The 15,034-nt window shown below is 37.9% G+C and overlaps 2 protein-coding genes across 6 annotated transcripts in view; one reads left to right on the plus strand and one right to left on the minus strand.

Annotated features, from left to right (window-relative positions):
* Positions 1–15,034, minus strand: part of LOC129763470 (protein stunted-like) — a 418,419-nt gene that overhangs the window by 126,644 nt on the left and 276,741 nt on the right. The gene's annotated exons all lie outside the window — the stretch shown is intronic.
* Positions 1–15,034, plus strand: part of LOC129763464 (UNC93-like protein) — a 104,162-nt gene that overhangs the window by 87,129 nt on the left and 1,999 nt on the right. The gene's annotated exons all lie outside the window — the stretch shown is intronic.

Below are 15,034 nucleotides of genomic sequence, written 5' to 3' on the forward strand. Positions count from 1 at the left end.
TCTATCTTCAACCGAGTATAATATGAAAAAAAAAATTCAATCAATGATTACGAAAATTAATCACAATTTTTTCGCATACAATACTACCTCATTAGCTTCAACTCATTATGTCGCTCATCTCAATTGATTCAGTAGTTCAAAAGTTCTATTTTTTTAAAGTCATTCTTAGAAAACAAGGAAAGAAATGATTTTTCGATTCATCAGTTAGCTATCGAAAATCATTATTCAAAAACGAAAACATGCCTCTCTGGTTTTAGGAAAAACCTTAGCTATCTAGAAAAAATATAAAAAAAACTAGCTGACCCGGCAAACGTTGTTCTGCCATAAAAATTATTTCTAGTGAATATGTTGATTGTAAAATAAAAAAATAACTAATGTATTGTAAGTGTGTTTAAATGTTTTAAAGATCTACACATAATTGAAACGTTCGTTACTCTTTCTTTCATACTTGTGTTTGATATACCAAGGTATAGAGCGCCAAGTCGATGACAAAAATTAAAAAAAAAGAAAAACACAAAACATTCCTTGTATTCCATTCTTGATGTATTTCATTCACGAATCTTACATGTTTGTTCTCTTGAACGTGAAATGTAAATTGAAAAAAGGAATTAATTTTGTTGTTGCAAATTTGTTGCTCTTCATCGAATGTTTTGCTCAGCTGAGGCGAATATGGCACTACTGAACGGTTTTCCATGTCAATGTCTGCGTTGTATATTTTTATGAGTGATTGTCCGTCATTATCAGTATTTATTCGTTAATATATTGGACATCCACCTAGGCTTGCGGTCGTGTCGTTGGTGAAATCTTTAAGAAAATGCATTGTACGGTTTTCATCTGCCATGCAAGGCTATAAAAAAAAGGCTATGTTTGTGGTAACAATATCGAACAATCACCCATATTTCGTCATTAGCAGACCCGAAAGCAATTTAAATTGTTGAAATTTGAATGAAAATGTTTATTCGATGTTGTTTGAATACTTAGTAGACATAGCCTTGACCCTAACTCAACTATTTTTCTATAAATCTTCTTGCATTTCAGCCAAAATATTATCCAGAATATAAAATAATTATCAGAGACTATTTTCGTCCGATATTTTTCCTACCTGTAAAGAATGTATTATTCTGTTACACAGAACACACAATAGAGCCATAGTTCATTTAAAAATTTTGTTTTAAAAGCGTGTTTATTTCACTCGAAAATTCATAACAATTTACGCTTCACAGAAATGGAACACGAAGCTCAATGACGTCACACGCATTGCATTTCAAGGTCGGATGACATTCGTTCTCTTTGAAAAACAATCTACGGGTCGATTATTTGGATATTATTTATACCAAAATACTAAAATCGCAATTAAAAATAGGAAATGGAGGTAAACCTTTGAGGTTATATGTACTTTTATGCCAAATTTATAAAAAAAAAGAAATAAAAATTATTTAGATTTTTTTTGGCATAGGACCACCCTCATCGGTATAAAACATATGGTAATCGGTACCCTAGCGGTATCATATATAGTTTACGTTCATTCTCATGCCTACCAAGTTTTCAGTGCATAACTTCATGAAAATCGGTCGAGCCGTTTCGGAGGAGTTCGACCACGAACATCGTGACACGAGAATTTTATATATATATAGATATAGCTACCTCTATCTTTAACCGAGTAAAGTATACAATCAATGATTACGAAAACAAAATTATGTACTGCTTAGCCCCACTGAACACTGAACATATCGGGAACTTATGAACACTCCGCTGCAATTACATCCGTGTCAACACAAAATTGCAAACAAACAAAAACCTAATTATATATTCGGTAATACTAAAAGCTAAATGTCGAATGATTTTCGTGACAATAGGCTGCTTCTCCATTTCTCTGTTCGCGTTCGATCGGACATCCTCCGGTATAAACTATCTCCTTAAAATATTATATTTTTTGTAGAAGTTCATCGAAACCAAAGTTACACCACTGAATGGAAAGTACTTTCCAATAATTTGCTGTCAAAACATAAAAGAACCGATAGGAACGCTGTAGTAAAATGAATAGTGCGCACAGTTTTTATTGGACCAAACTCTATAACAATTTTTTTGCGTTAGTATGCCGATAGACGATTATGTTATATCAGTTCCGACAAATTCACAATCGATAAAGGAAAGTGCTGAACTTACCAAATTGAGCTACGCTTTGGTAAACCGCCCTCTGCGCATTCTCCAGATCTTGCTCAGCCGGTTATCATCCATTCTCAATCTTGAAAGGCGGAGGCACCGGATTATTGGGAGACCGCCGAAAACCAACAATGAGTTGTTGAGTTTTCACACCTGCTGATTAGCATCAATTCTCCTTATTTCACGCTTGTCTGAAAGCAATAATTACTCCCACTGTTGTGTTCTATTTGACTTGTGTTATTGAGCAGAACAATAAATTAACGCTTTGATAACAAGATGGTTGGTATAGATCGTTAGATCATTTTTTGTTCTCATTTTCGTCAAAACACACAACATACATAATGGCTAAATTATGAATGACCAAATAACAAACGATCACACTGAAAAGGGACATATTTCAAGCATGCTGTAGCCCTTCGAAAGGGCCGCCAAACAGTACTGACATTGGAACTAATTCCAGTTTAACCTTTTCTTATGGTGAGCGGAATTTGAAACTGAAAACGTAGTTAGCCATTGCAGAAGGTCTTATCGCATGGAATGGCTCCACCGGTTTATCGGTGCATATTTGTCTTACTCGACTCCGGTTTTTATCTAATATTCTAACTAGATAGATTTGTATCAGCTTGATGGAATAAATGGGATTGTGATAGAACAATTGGAGTAATTTGACATGAAAAGCAGTATCGAATACTGCAAAACATGTTTCCGGTCAGTGACTTTTGTAAACAAACATGTTTTCAACCAGTACAGCAGGGTTGCCAATAATACTTCGGCATAAATTTCTACTAAATGCAGTTACAGAATATGGAAAGTCTATGAACTTTCTGACAAAAAAAACTTATGAAATACACTTTTAAAAAGTTACTCATTAAATTGTTTTATCGCATTACACTCCTCTCAGAAATATATTTTTATATTTTTTCATTAGAATGATGTTTTCATCGAAGAAAGTTTGCAGGCTGGACGCAAAATTAAAAAAAAAATTTTTTGTTAAATTGCAATGTTATGAATATTTTTATTTTGAAATCATCTCTGGATTTTGTTTGATCAAAAACAAATTTGTTTTGTGTTTATAACCGTTCTTCACATTGTTGTAATCCCAAAAGGGAACTCCCACTATCCATTGTGAGGACAGTTGTTTCATTAGAAAGCATGATTCAGTCCTATTTATTAATTAATTAAGTCAAAAGTACAAGCACATTCGTACAGTACAATAATGAATCAATTAGATTGATGCTTCCTTCGCGTCAACAATCGCTTCGTTTCCAGAGTTGATCGGTCACTTGCGCGATGTGTGGTGAAGGTTTCGCATCCGAAGGCTATTTTGCAGGCATTTATTTGTTCGCGCGATCCGCGATGGAAAGGAAAACAAAATTGATTTTTGTGACGAAAGTAAAGTTTACGACCGTCGAATTTGAGTCTCTCCTCGAAACTGGAAGGGTGAAAACGGTGTGAAGTAAATACAACACACCGGTTTGCTTTACGGTATTCGATTGTTTTGCAGAAAACCTACCCACCAATAACACTCCGCATGAGTGGTAACATCAGCCGTAGTCCTTAACCTCGGTCACCAAGTCTCGGTGGTGGCGGCGACGTCGCGTCGTGGCCGCTTAATTTGAATAAGGCGTCACGTTAAATTGTTGTGTGCACCTTAAGCGCTCCAAAGTTTTAGCGTAGCGTTTTTGCCGTTTCTTCTGCAATTTATTGCCTAATGGAGTTTTGAGTTATTTTTGTGTTTAGCTGTGCGCCGTTGTATGATACTTGAATCGGCGCTAGTCATCACCGCCGCCGAAGGGGTTTCGCTTGATTGGATAGCGCTTAGACTCTTGGGAGGTTTCGTTTTCTCTTTTATTTTTGTTTTACGTTTTGTGCTCGATGAACCTCTCTTAAGTCACCCTTCTCCCGGGGGCTCGGTTCTGTTGGCACGTGTTGGCAAGGTATTCTGTTCGTTATTTGTTTTTGCCAATTTTTTGAGCCATCATAATAAAGTGTGAGCCCTTGGCAAGGTAATTTGAAGGCAACTCGCCAATGTTATGTTCGCCCATGAATGTTCAAGTTAATAAAAAAATATTTATGAGCACTTAAGTTGACATTTTTATACCTCGAGGAAACACATGGTGTTGTCTGTTTTGTTTTTGTAGTGACACGGAAGTATGTTTTTTTGTTTCATCTTCTTGGATGTATGATAAGCTGTGAGATATTATATTTTTGTAAATCTATCATGAACTTGACTATTTGTCTATATATCGCAGAGATAATAAAATATGTTCTTTTGATTCAATCGTAACACAATTCACAGTGTGTTTATATTCTTTTCTGTATTTATAAAATAATTTTAGACTCATTCAATGGTAATTGTGAAATTATTCATTTCCATAACTAATTAGATCACTGTTTGACGGCCAAATGAATTTCAGGGTTTTATCGTCCATTATTTATTTATTTACTAGCTGACCCGGCATTCTTCTCGCCCAAAATGGTTTTTTTTTGTTATCGATATCTTTAAACATTCACGTTTTCTTACTTACGATCATAGATCCAATCGCAGAACTGTTCATTGATTTATCTTCTGATTGACCCTTTACTATTTCCTATTAATATAAATTTCCTAGTACTTCTACCAAAACTCGTCATTATAATATCAAATTATTTTTAGACACAATTCTTGTTCAACATTTTCCAATCACTCGAAAATAACATGTTTCTCCCTTACATGGAATACATGTTTGATCCAGAAAATATAATAAAAAGAGTGCATTTCAGATCGGACGATTTCTTCCTCGAGTTTTCGCGTACCATCACATTTGGCGATCCGTTTTTAGTTATATAGTAATAAGGTATACAGTGATAGACATTCGTTTGCCGCACTTCAAAAAAACTTGAAACACTTACAAAACAACTAGAAAGGTTTTTTTATCGGGATACTTATTTGCTGTAGTGATAGTATATTTAAGTCACTTTTATTAAAAGAACGTGCGTCACAATCACACACACACAAGGCGGCATCGGTGGATATAAATATTCAAACGTCGTTTTTTCCCGAGACATACGTTTAGCCGCAGGGCATAAAAATCGAGTTTTCGCATAATCACCAAGCCTGTGTTTTTTGAAAAAATACTTGGGAATGTTCAATTTACAAAATAAATATTAGATGTGCAACGTAAGAAGTTGGTCAGATTAGTAACGTAGAATTTAAAGGAATGGCGAAAAGTATTCTATTGGCGGAAGAGGGGCGGAAAATAATAAAGATATTCAGTGAACAAAAGTTTCCTAATCGCTCGATCGTAACAAAAATTGGTCTATCTGAGAAAGTGGTACGGAATTTCTTTAAACAGTGCCAGAAATATGGGATATAACGACCAACAAATGGGAACACCAAAGTTACTTTGCGTCTTAAAGGTCGAATAAGACACGAAGCAACCAGAAAACGATGTCCTGCTCATACATTAAGGCAAAATCGGTTGTTCCAGTAACGAAGAGGCATATTGCGCGCACCTTAAATGAGTCACCAAACATCATGTGGAAGAAACCTCAAGGGAAGCCGAAACTGACCGCCACCCATAAGCAAAACCATCGCATTTTCGCCCGGCAATACATGGAATGGAAACTAGAATGGAGAAATGTTGTTTTTCCGGCGAAAAAAGTGCATAGATCCACGTTTCCAAGCAATCAAAGGCATGGTTTGCCGAGAAGGACATTCCGCTTCTTGAATGACCTGCTGGCAATCGATTGCAATCCCATAGAGAACCTATGGAGAATCTTGGTCGAGATGGTCTATGCAAACGGATGACAATTTGACAACATTTCCAGTCTCAAGGCAGTAATTCAGGAATGTTGGGCTATAATCAATGTGGCAACACTTTAAAAGCTGTCTGATTTGATGCCAAATCGAGTTTTCAAAGTGATCCGAAATGGAGGTGGACATACTAAATATTAGCTACCGATTGGACTCGAAATTTGCCGTACAAATTTTCTTTTATTGAAATTTTAGGATGCGACTAAACGAATGCCCACCCTAATTCCACATATTTGAATTACTTAGAAAACGAAAAAGTGAATTCATACTTTTTTTTTTAGAATGAATTCGATGAAAATAAACAATAATCGTCTTTTATGAGCAAAACTGTACAAAGAATTATTTTAAAAAATATTAAGGAAAAATAGGGTGCGGCTAAACGAATGTCTACCTCTGTAGGAGTCTGTTTTTCCACCTGAAAATCCATTCCCATTTTCAAATGGACTAACAACTCTTTTTTTTTATCCCTTTTGTTTATTTTAGGCTCATTGGCATTTTAGCTGTAACAGAGCCGAATTTTAATCGTGTACATGTCACATATTTATCATATCTATAATTAGCACATTACACAGTTGCCATTTTTCGGCGTTAGAGTATTCCCTTCTATACCATTGCAAATGGTACAAATTTACACAGTAGCCATTTAGGCGTAAGAGTTTTCTATCTGTTCTTCCATTATCCAGTTAAGACTGGACAGCGGAGACAGTCGTTGATCCATTGTTGAGTTATTTATAGAACAGCAGCCCGATGTTTCTTGCAGAGCAGAGCAGTTGTATGGATGAATCGATCTTATTTCGACCGTGGATCGATCTCCATCGCTGATGATTGTTGCGTGGACGTAGTTATTCTGTAACAACACAAAGATGGTCAATGGGGGCCCTGAGTTTTGAACTCACGATCGATCGCTTACTAAGCGAACGCGCAACCAATGTGACTACGGAGACCCCCTGTTAACAACTCTTGTCATGATGTAATTGTAGAACATATGGTAATTCAATTTTATGAATTTGCCCATTTTTCTCCAAAATTTTACGAAAATTTTTAAATGTCATGTTTATGGTTTATGGTATGGTTGGTTGAAATATGTGTAATAATTTATGGGACCCCAGAAATATTTCTCGTACCCAAAAGCCCTCACATGTCAAATTTGGCTCCATTTGCTTGATTAGTGTATTTCATTAACGTAACTGACATGTTTGATCTCCTCAAAGTTGAATGTAAAGCGAGAAAAGTAAAAAAATTGTAGTAGAGTAAATAAATGAAATAAAGAAAATCAAAATAAATTTTGTTCAATTGTTGTCTCGTTGGTGGAAAATAAGCGCTTGCCGTTTTCAAGATAAACGGCTGGATTTATAACTGTTCATGAAATGGGACCAACGATATGTCAGGCAACTTCAATGGAGCTGATGTACCGGTCTATTTGGTAGCGCATTATTTCTTCGTTAGGAAAACGCGTTGTACATATTACATTCGCCATGCAAGGCGATAAAAGTTTGATATCCACGCAAGAACTATGTTCGTGATAACTATATTGAACAGTCACCAATATCCCAGAATCTAATTGGTTTGAAACTCGACTTCACGATTCGAACGACATCATCTTTTGCATTCTCAAATCCGTTCGTCTCAAATTCAATCGTTCTATGTAAATATGGCAACCTTGCCTTGTCGCAAAACAAACGTCAAAATAATTCATCCGCATTCTTGGAGCAATTTACTCTCTAACAGATTGGCAGACCCGGAAACAAATTCAAATTATTGAAGTTTGAATGAAAATGATTACTCGATGTCGTTTAAATACATAGAAGACATAGTCCTGACCCAAACTAAACTTTTTGAAGTAGGATTACGTCTTTCATTAAGGGTGCTAAATCAGAAAACAGGTCACGTTTTTATGAAATAAAGAAAACAATTCTACATATGACCAATTAGTATATTGTTCTTGCAAAGGCAAAAAAGAATCGTTGCTTCTCCGATTCGATGGTTCTACAAAACCACGCAAGCCATTGAATCTTTTCAAGGTCCCCTTTTTACTAAAGAGTTATTTATGAAATTTTGACATATTCGCAAATAATATCCAAAATGATAAACCAACAAATTACAAAAAAAAAGATTGCGTAGTCCTACGTCCCAAGCGGTCGTGTCTCGGATACAACCTTTCGAATTTTTTTTTCTATAAATTTCCTTGCATTTCCACCAAAACTTTATCTATACTATAAAGTCATCACCAGACACAATCTTCGTTCATGACTTTTCCCCACTTGCAGAGAATGTATTACTTTTGACGTAGGACTACGTCTAACCGGAAGATATAGGGGGTGAAATGGAAATCTAGGCACTGAACAAGTAGGAAAAAATGCAAGATTTGGAACGCTTATAACTCGAGCATTTCTCAATAGATCGCAAAGGTTTTTGCATCAATTGATAGGAATTATATCTACGCATCTATCATAACGAATAACATTTAATTTTTCTTGAGATAAATAATTTAATAATTGTGAAATATCAAGCATTGTCAAAATGCACTATGTGCCCATTTTTGATTGGTCCATTTTGTGCTCCTCAAATCGTACCGACCAAAACGGGCAACCAGAGCAGCAGCGAAATAGAATGAAGCACGATTGGAAAGGAAAAAGAAAAAAATGAACGAAACATTGGTCGCAGTCTCACACATGCGTAATTCTCGAGCCAGCCAGTCAGCTTAAAAATCCACGCTCCGCTGCCGTAACGATCATTCTCATTCAAACCGTACACCACATCGGTTCGCATCACAACACATCAACAAACCAACCCAAGCAGCCATGTCTGGACATGGTAAAGGAGGAAAAGTGAAGGTAAAGGCAAAATCCCGCTCGAACCGTGTTGATCTGGAGTTCCCCGCAAGGGTAGCTAGGCCGAGCGCGTTAGTACCAGTGCACCAGTCCACCTAGCCGGCGTTATATAGTTTCGGCCGCCGAAGTGAGCGAGTTAGCTGGCAAAGCTGCTCGCGACGATAAGAAAACCCGAATTCGGAACAGAACACATTCGGTTCGGTGGACATCAAGACAACAGGCAGTTGCAGCGAGTGGCGAGTGGCAAACGCAATCGCAAAACGGCATCAGGTAGCAGAAGAAAAAAGTTTGTTCTTTATACAAACTGCTTTGGTGGCAAATCCAGAACAAGGCGGCATCGAGGGCGTTCGAAATGGTTTTTTTCAAAACCACGAGTACTAAGTTTTCTAAATTGGAACCATTCCATAAAACAAGGCGCTTTTCAGGGCCATTAAACCTTCCAAAAAAGAGTTTAGGAAATACAGTTCAATGCTTTCTAAAACAATATCCAAAATAATAATAAAACACAAATTGATTTTTTCATAATTTGTTTGTCAGGGTATGATGAGTATGTGAATTGGGTAGTTGTTCTGAGCTTATTGATTTTCACCAATTCTTAAATTGCTTCTAGATTGAAAGTACAGTAATTTACACTTATCTCGACATTTAGCTAATTGGACGGACATGTAATGCGACATATTTAGTTGGACATTTTTGTAAACATAGAGTTCGGGGTCCAAATTATGACCCCACATTGAAAGTTGACACTGTACCACTGTCATCGCAAATGTTCAATTACAGGTTAAAATTACCTCCAATCCGATACTGATTGGTGGTAATGCGACGTGCCATTGAATGTAATTTACTGTAAAATATGTCACAAGCTGGATGGGAAGAAATTTTCCAACTGTGAAAGCTGTGGCGAGTGGCAAATGCAATCGCTAAACAGAAAGGTTTAGCCGAACAAGATGGGGATATCGAGTGATAACAAAACAATAAACTCTTTAGATTGAAGATAATTTTGTGATCCTGAAAAGGACCCTTTTTAGCCTGCATGTGAATCCAACGAGCGAACAAATCGTAATGAATGTATTTTTTTTGCCATCGCTCCGTTTTAACGCTCATTCGTTCGTCTCGTTGGACTCGCCCCTCTGGCTGAGTCTGCCGATTTGTCTCTATCCTGTGAGTGTGTACCGCTAGAGTATAAAACACGCGGACCCCAAAAAAATATCTTATTTTCTTCCAAACCGTAAACCCGTGTGGTTGTACGGCATCGGCATCGTGGACGTAACAAAGGAGGACAAGTTAAGGGAAAGGCAAAGTCCCACTCGAATCGTGCAGGTGTGCAGTTCCCTGTTGGTCGCATTCACTGATTGCTCCGCAAGGGTAACTAGGCTGAACGGATTGGTGCCGGAGCACCAGTATACCTAACAGCGATTATAGAGTTTCGGCCGTCGGAGTGCTGGAGTTGGCTTGCAAAGCTGGTCACGACAATCAGAAAACCCGCATCAAGAACAGAGCAGCTTCGGTTCGGCGCTCATCAAAGCAACAATTAGTTTCAGTGAGTGGCAAAGTGTTTCTCCGGCACGTCGCATTAAATGTAATTTACTGAACAACATGTCACAAGCTGGATGGGAAGAAATTTTCCAACTGTGAAAGCTGTGGCGAGTGACAAACGCAATAGCTAAACAGGAAGGTTTAACCGAACAAGATGGGAATATCGAGTGATAACAAAAACACAACACCAAATATTCTTTTCAGAACCATCAACATATTCATAAAGAGTAAACAGTAAACTAATCCATTTTTCAGGTAGATAGGTAGGTATTCACGTAGGAGAAGAAAGTAAAACAATATATTTAAAATATATATTTAACAAAAGCTGTCCCCTTTGTATAGTCCTACGTCACTCCGGTTATGTCCCCGACATTACCCACCCGTCTTTTTTTTTTTACATAGAACACATTTGATATGAAGAGCTAACCTAACTAAAAATGTGCGCTCTGTACGATTATAAATTGTTGCACAGCTCATGACATCGTAGAATGGCGTTGTCCTGATCATATCGAATCATCATATGATACAATGCAAAATGAGGAATGGTTTTCATGATGAATGAATTACCTCTAGCGGGGTCTCGTTGTTTAATGTCTATGCAATATCCGTCGTTGGAAACGTTAGTGCTATTGAATAAGAATATGGAGATAGTCGTATGAACGGTGAGCGTCAACGAAGAATTCCAGATTATTTTTTTTTCCTTCGAATCACAATTTCTCGCGTCACTGTGCAGTAGCCTTCAATGATTTCAGCAACGCTTGCGCATTGAATCTACACACGTGATGATCTTCAGCAGGTTTGATGACAATAGCGTGACTGTCATTTTAATTATTTCCCAATTAGAAAGATAGTTTTAAATTGACGATACACTTTGTTGATGATACAGATGTAGTGTTGCCTAAACTTCAATGGATCAGGCCTCGAGTTCATCCACAAAGGTCCTCTTAACAATAAGGTTCTCAAGTCGGCGTGTGTTGAATCGACGCCCGAGTTTTTATTTCCGCGGCCGCACCTTGGCCACACGAAGGTGGATTTCATCGGCGGAAAGATGATTATCGGGTGCGATAACAAGAAGATGTGGTCGACCAGGCTCTCGGTGTAGCCATCGGCGGAGACCTTGTGCCCTGGTCGATGGTGAATGAGCGAATTACATCGACCATGTTTTCTGCAATCCCGTTCATCTTCCTTAGACCGAAGCGGCCCATGACACGCGCACTTCGTAGCCACTTGGTTACGCGTTCGCTTACCAAGCGATCGATCGTGAGTTCAAACTCAGGGCCCTCAATTGATCATCTTTGTGTTGTTATAGAATAACTACGTCCACGCAACCATCATCAGCGATGAAAATCGATCCACGGTGGAACAAAGATCGATTCATCCATACAACTGCTCTGCTCTGCAAGAAACATCGGGCTGCTGTTCTATAAATAACCCAACAATGATCAATATCAACTGTCTTCTCCGCTGTCCGGTCTGCTGAACAATGGAAGAACAGAAAGAATACCCTTACGCCTAAATGGCTACTACTGTGTAATTTACCATAATGTAATGGAACAGAAAACTTAACGCCTAAATGGCTACTACTAACTACTGTGTAATTCACAATTTATAGAAACATAAACATATGTACATGTACACGATTAAACCCGGCTCTGTTACAGCTAAATGCTAATGAGCCTAATAAATAAATGGGATAAAAAAAATGACGCTTGGGAATAGCAAACCATTCGCATTGTGCAAATTTCGGTGAATCGAGCTTTACATAGTCATAACGACGTCGATTACGTTCTAACAGTAACCGGGGGAAGGGAAGGAATGTTAATATGATGGTTCCCTAGCGATTATCAAGAAAGGGATATTTGTTAGTGGAGGGAAGTAAGAATCAGAATTCACTGTGGTGAGTGATGCTGTTCGGACTGCAATGGCCGAGGAAAAACTTCTCTGTAGCGGATTTTCTCTAATGCGCTCAAAGATTTTTAGTTTTTTAAATGACGGTGTTACATGCGTTTCCCCTTTGACTGACGGCACGGGTTGTGACGGAATACATGACTCCGGACGACCAAATGGCGTTAACAGTTGGTTCTCCTCGAATCATTCATGGTTACTTTCCCTAACGGTCGGGATCGGGTCAAGCCTATGAGCCTTGGAAGGAACATGTTTTTCCTCCGCTCCTGAATGTTTATCGATCCACGCTTTGGTCATATTGACACTACTTACATTCGAGTTCCGAGCGCTCTCTCTCTACCATCGTCGTCGTCGTTGTCGTTTTCTTCGCCGAGATATGCTTACCTAAGCTCGTAATAGGTGAACAATGGAATTTTCTACAATCTACTAGATATTTCGCGGTTCCAACAGATGCGATTAGGAGTTGTCCATTTCTTTGTTTGCATAATAACTATGGATAACAGCTATTACAACCATCCTCCTTAGGGACTTTGAACCCTCTGCTCTGGTTCTGAATAGTTTCAGCTTCTTTTTCGGACATGCTACTATAGAGATCCGTTCTTCGCATGGGGAGTTTTGGCGCTTTTGTAGGAATGACTGCAAAAATAAATCACAAGCCATGGTTCTGTGTTTGTAGAATCAGTAGGGTATTATTTGTTATTAAATATTTGTCCAAGCTGAATCAAATTGTCATGAGAAATTGCTACAAATGACACAAGTAGATCTATCAGATGATCTCATATTATCGAATTTTGTACGTTACGAATGGGTCCTTATATTGAATACTTCTTACATGCCATGTGTACAGGGTTGCCACATATACGGAATATTCTGTATTTTATAGATTTTTCGACAAATTTCAGATATAGAATCTGTATACACAGAATCACAGATTTTCAGCAAAAACACAGAATTTACAGATTTTAAACAAATTTAATTTTAAATATTAAATTAATTACAGTGCAATTACATTGATTAATAAAAACGCAACGCAACGAGCTTTAAACTGGCTTTCGTTGGAGGCAGTTTTTAAGCGAAATCTTGAGCGATTTGAAGAGCGTAAACTATTTCCTTCCAGTTTAAGTATGACCATAATCAATCCGCCAATCGTATAAACGATCCTGCAAAAGGATTGGATGCAGCTAGGAAGTTGATCTTCAAATCGATTTGTCGTGACTTCTATAATCAACTGGTGAAACATAAATGCGGCCTTGATAAACCCCCTTAAAATTTCGTCAAGCTACTAAACTTTAATGATTTGATGCACCAATTTCTTCAATTCATTGAAGCAGGTAATAGACAATGCTTGGATAACGAATTCAGGCTTCTCAAGCCGAATCTTATGGGGCAAAAATTGAGTGACTCGGATACAACTGGGTCCCAGCTGTTGGATGTCAAAAGGCGTGATGGGAAATGTTTGAATCCATTGCTAAGGTCTTTTAACGTAGGACTACGTCTTACATTAAGGGTACAAAATCAGAAAACACGTCAGGTTGATAACTATTTTTGCTGCGAACGGATTTGAACGATTTGCATACCAATCGAATTGGATTTTTTTTGATATGCTATACATTACAATCCCATAGTCTGTATATGGTTTGAATTGATCAAAATTGAAAGCAATTCCATTTCCCCATACATTTGTTCTGTTTATTTGTATGCTTTCCCGAACAGAGCTGTCAATAACGGACAACTTATGCAGCCGCTAGAATAGAAACCACGAAGGAGGATAGCGAAAAGGAATATTTGCGAAGTAAACTCCACCTTTGCATAGTAAGCAAGCTCTCACTATCGTATAGGTATTGCATCTCCTCTGAGGAAGATTCTCAGAATCTTTCTGTGCCCGAAACAACGAAGGTCGCTCATTCTGCTCATTTTGTGTTTTATGTTTCCCCTCGAGTTGTTAACGCTAGCGAATATTTCACTTGAAGTGCATCTGGCATTGCATTTAACACAACCACCCGAGCAATGGCAAATCAGGTGAAAAATAAGAGGAGTGCAAATGATTATAGGTAGCTTCTAGTCATCAGTGTTTGGCTTTGTATGTGTTGCTTGTTTTCGTTGCGCGAAACTTAGAACTTGTTCATTTCCTGTACATGTGAATAGCACACCTTCGATACTCATAGTTGCCATTAGTATTTGGTCTCGTGCGCATCGGCTGTGTTTTGATGCAACAAGCCTCTAACTTTGTTGACGGTTTTGACCGAGAGTAGAGAAACGCTTTTTCATAAACGGTCATTCTCGCGATGTTTCATTTTCATCGCTGCAACTGTGTGCATCTGTTAGACGCGTGTTTGATGCTTGTTGAATGGCGATGTACGGAAGATGTCTCTCGTTAAATACTCAGTGTAATGCGTGCATTGATATAAAGAAACAAATTGCGACATACGACCAATTAGTGTATTGTTCTCGCAAAGGCAAGAAAGAATCGTTGCTTCTCGACATGGTTCTACAAAACCACGCCGCCATTAAACCTTTTCAGGGTCCCCGGAACTTTTTACTAAAGAGTTATTTATGAAATTTCGACGTATTGGCAAATAATACCCGAAATGATAAACCAACAAATTAAAAAAAAAGATTGTGTGGTCCTACGTCTCAAGCGGTCGTGTCTCGGATATAACCTCTCGAATTTCTGAGACATTTTTTGATGACATTCATCAGCATGTGTTGAGTGAATAGTTTTTGCTTCACAGTGCCAACAAAATCTAGTCCGGAAATCGGTTGGTTTCTACAATTATGAACCCTATGTTGAAAGCGAAGAACT

The sequence above is a fragment of the Toxorhynchites rutilus genome, chromosome 1, assembly GCF_029784135.1.
Source record: "Toxorhynchites rutilus septentrionalis strain SRP chromosome 1, ASM2978413v1, whole genome shotgun sequence".
NCBI lineage: Eukaryota > Metazoa > Arthropoda > Insecta > Diptera > Culicidae > Toxorhynchites > Toxorhynchites rutilus.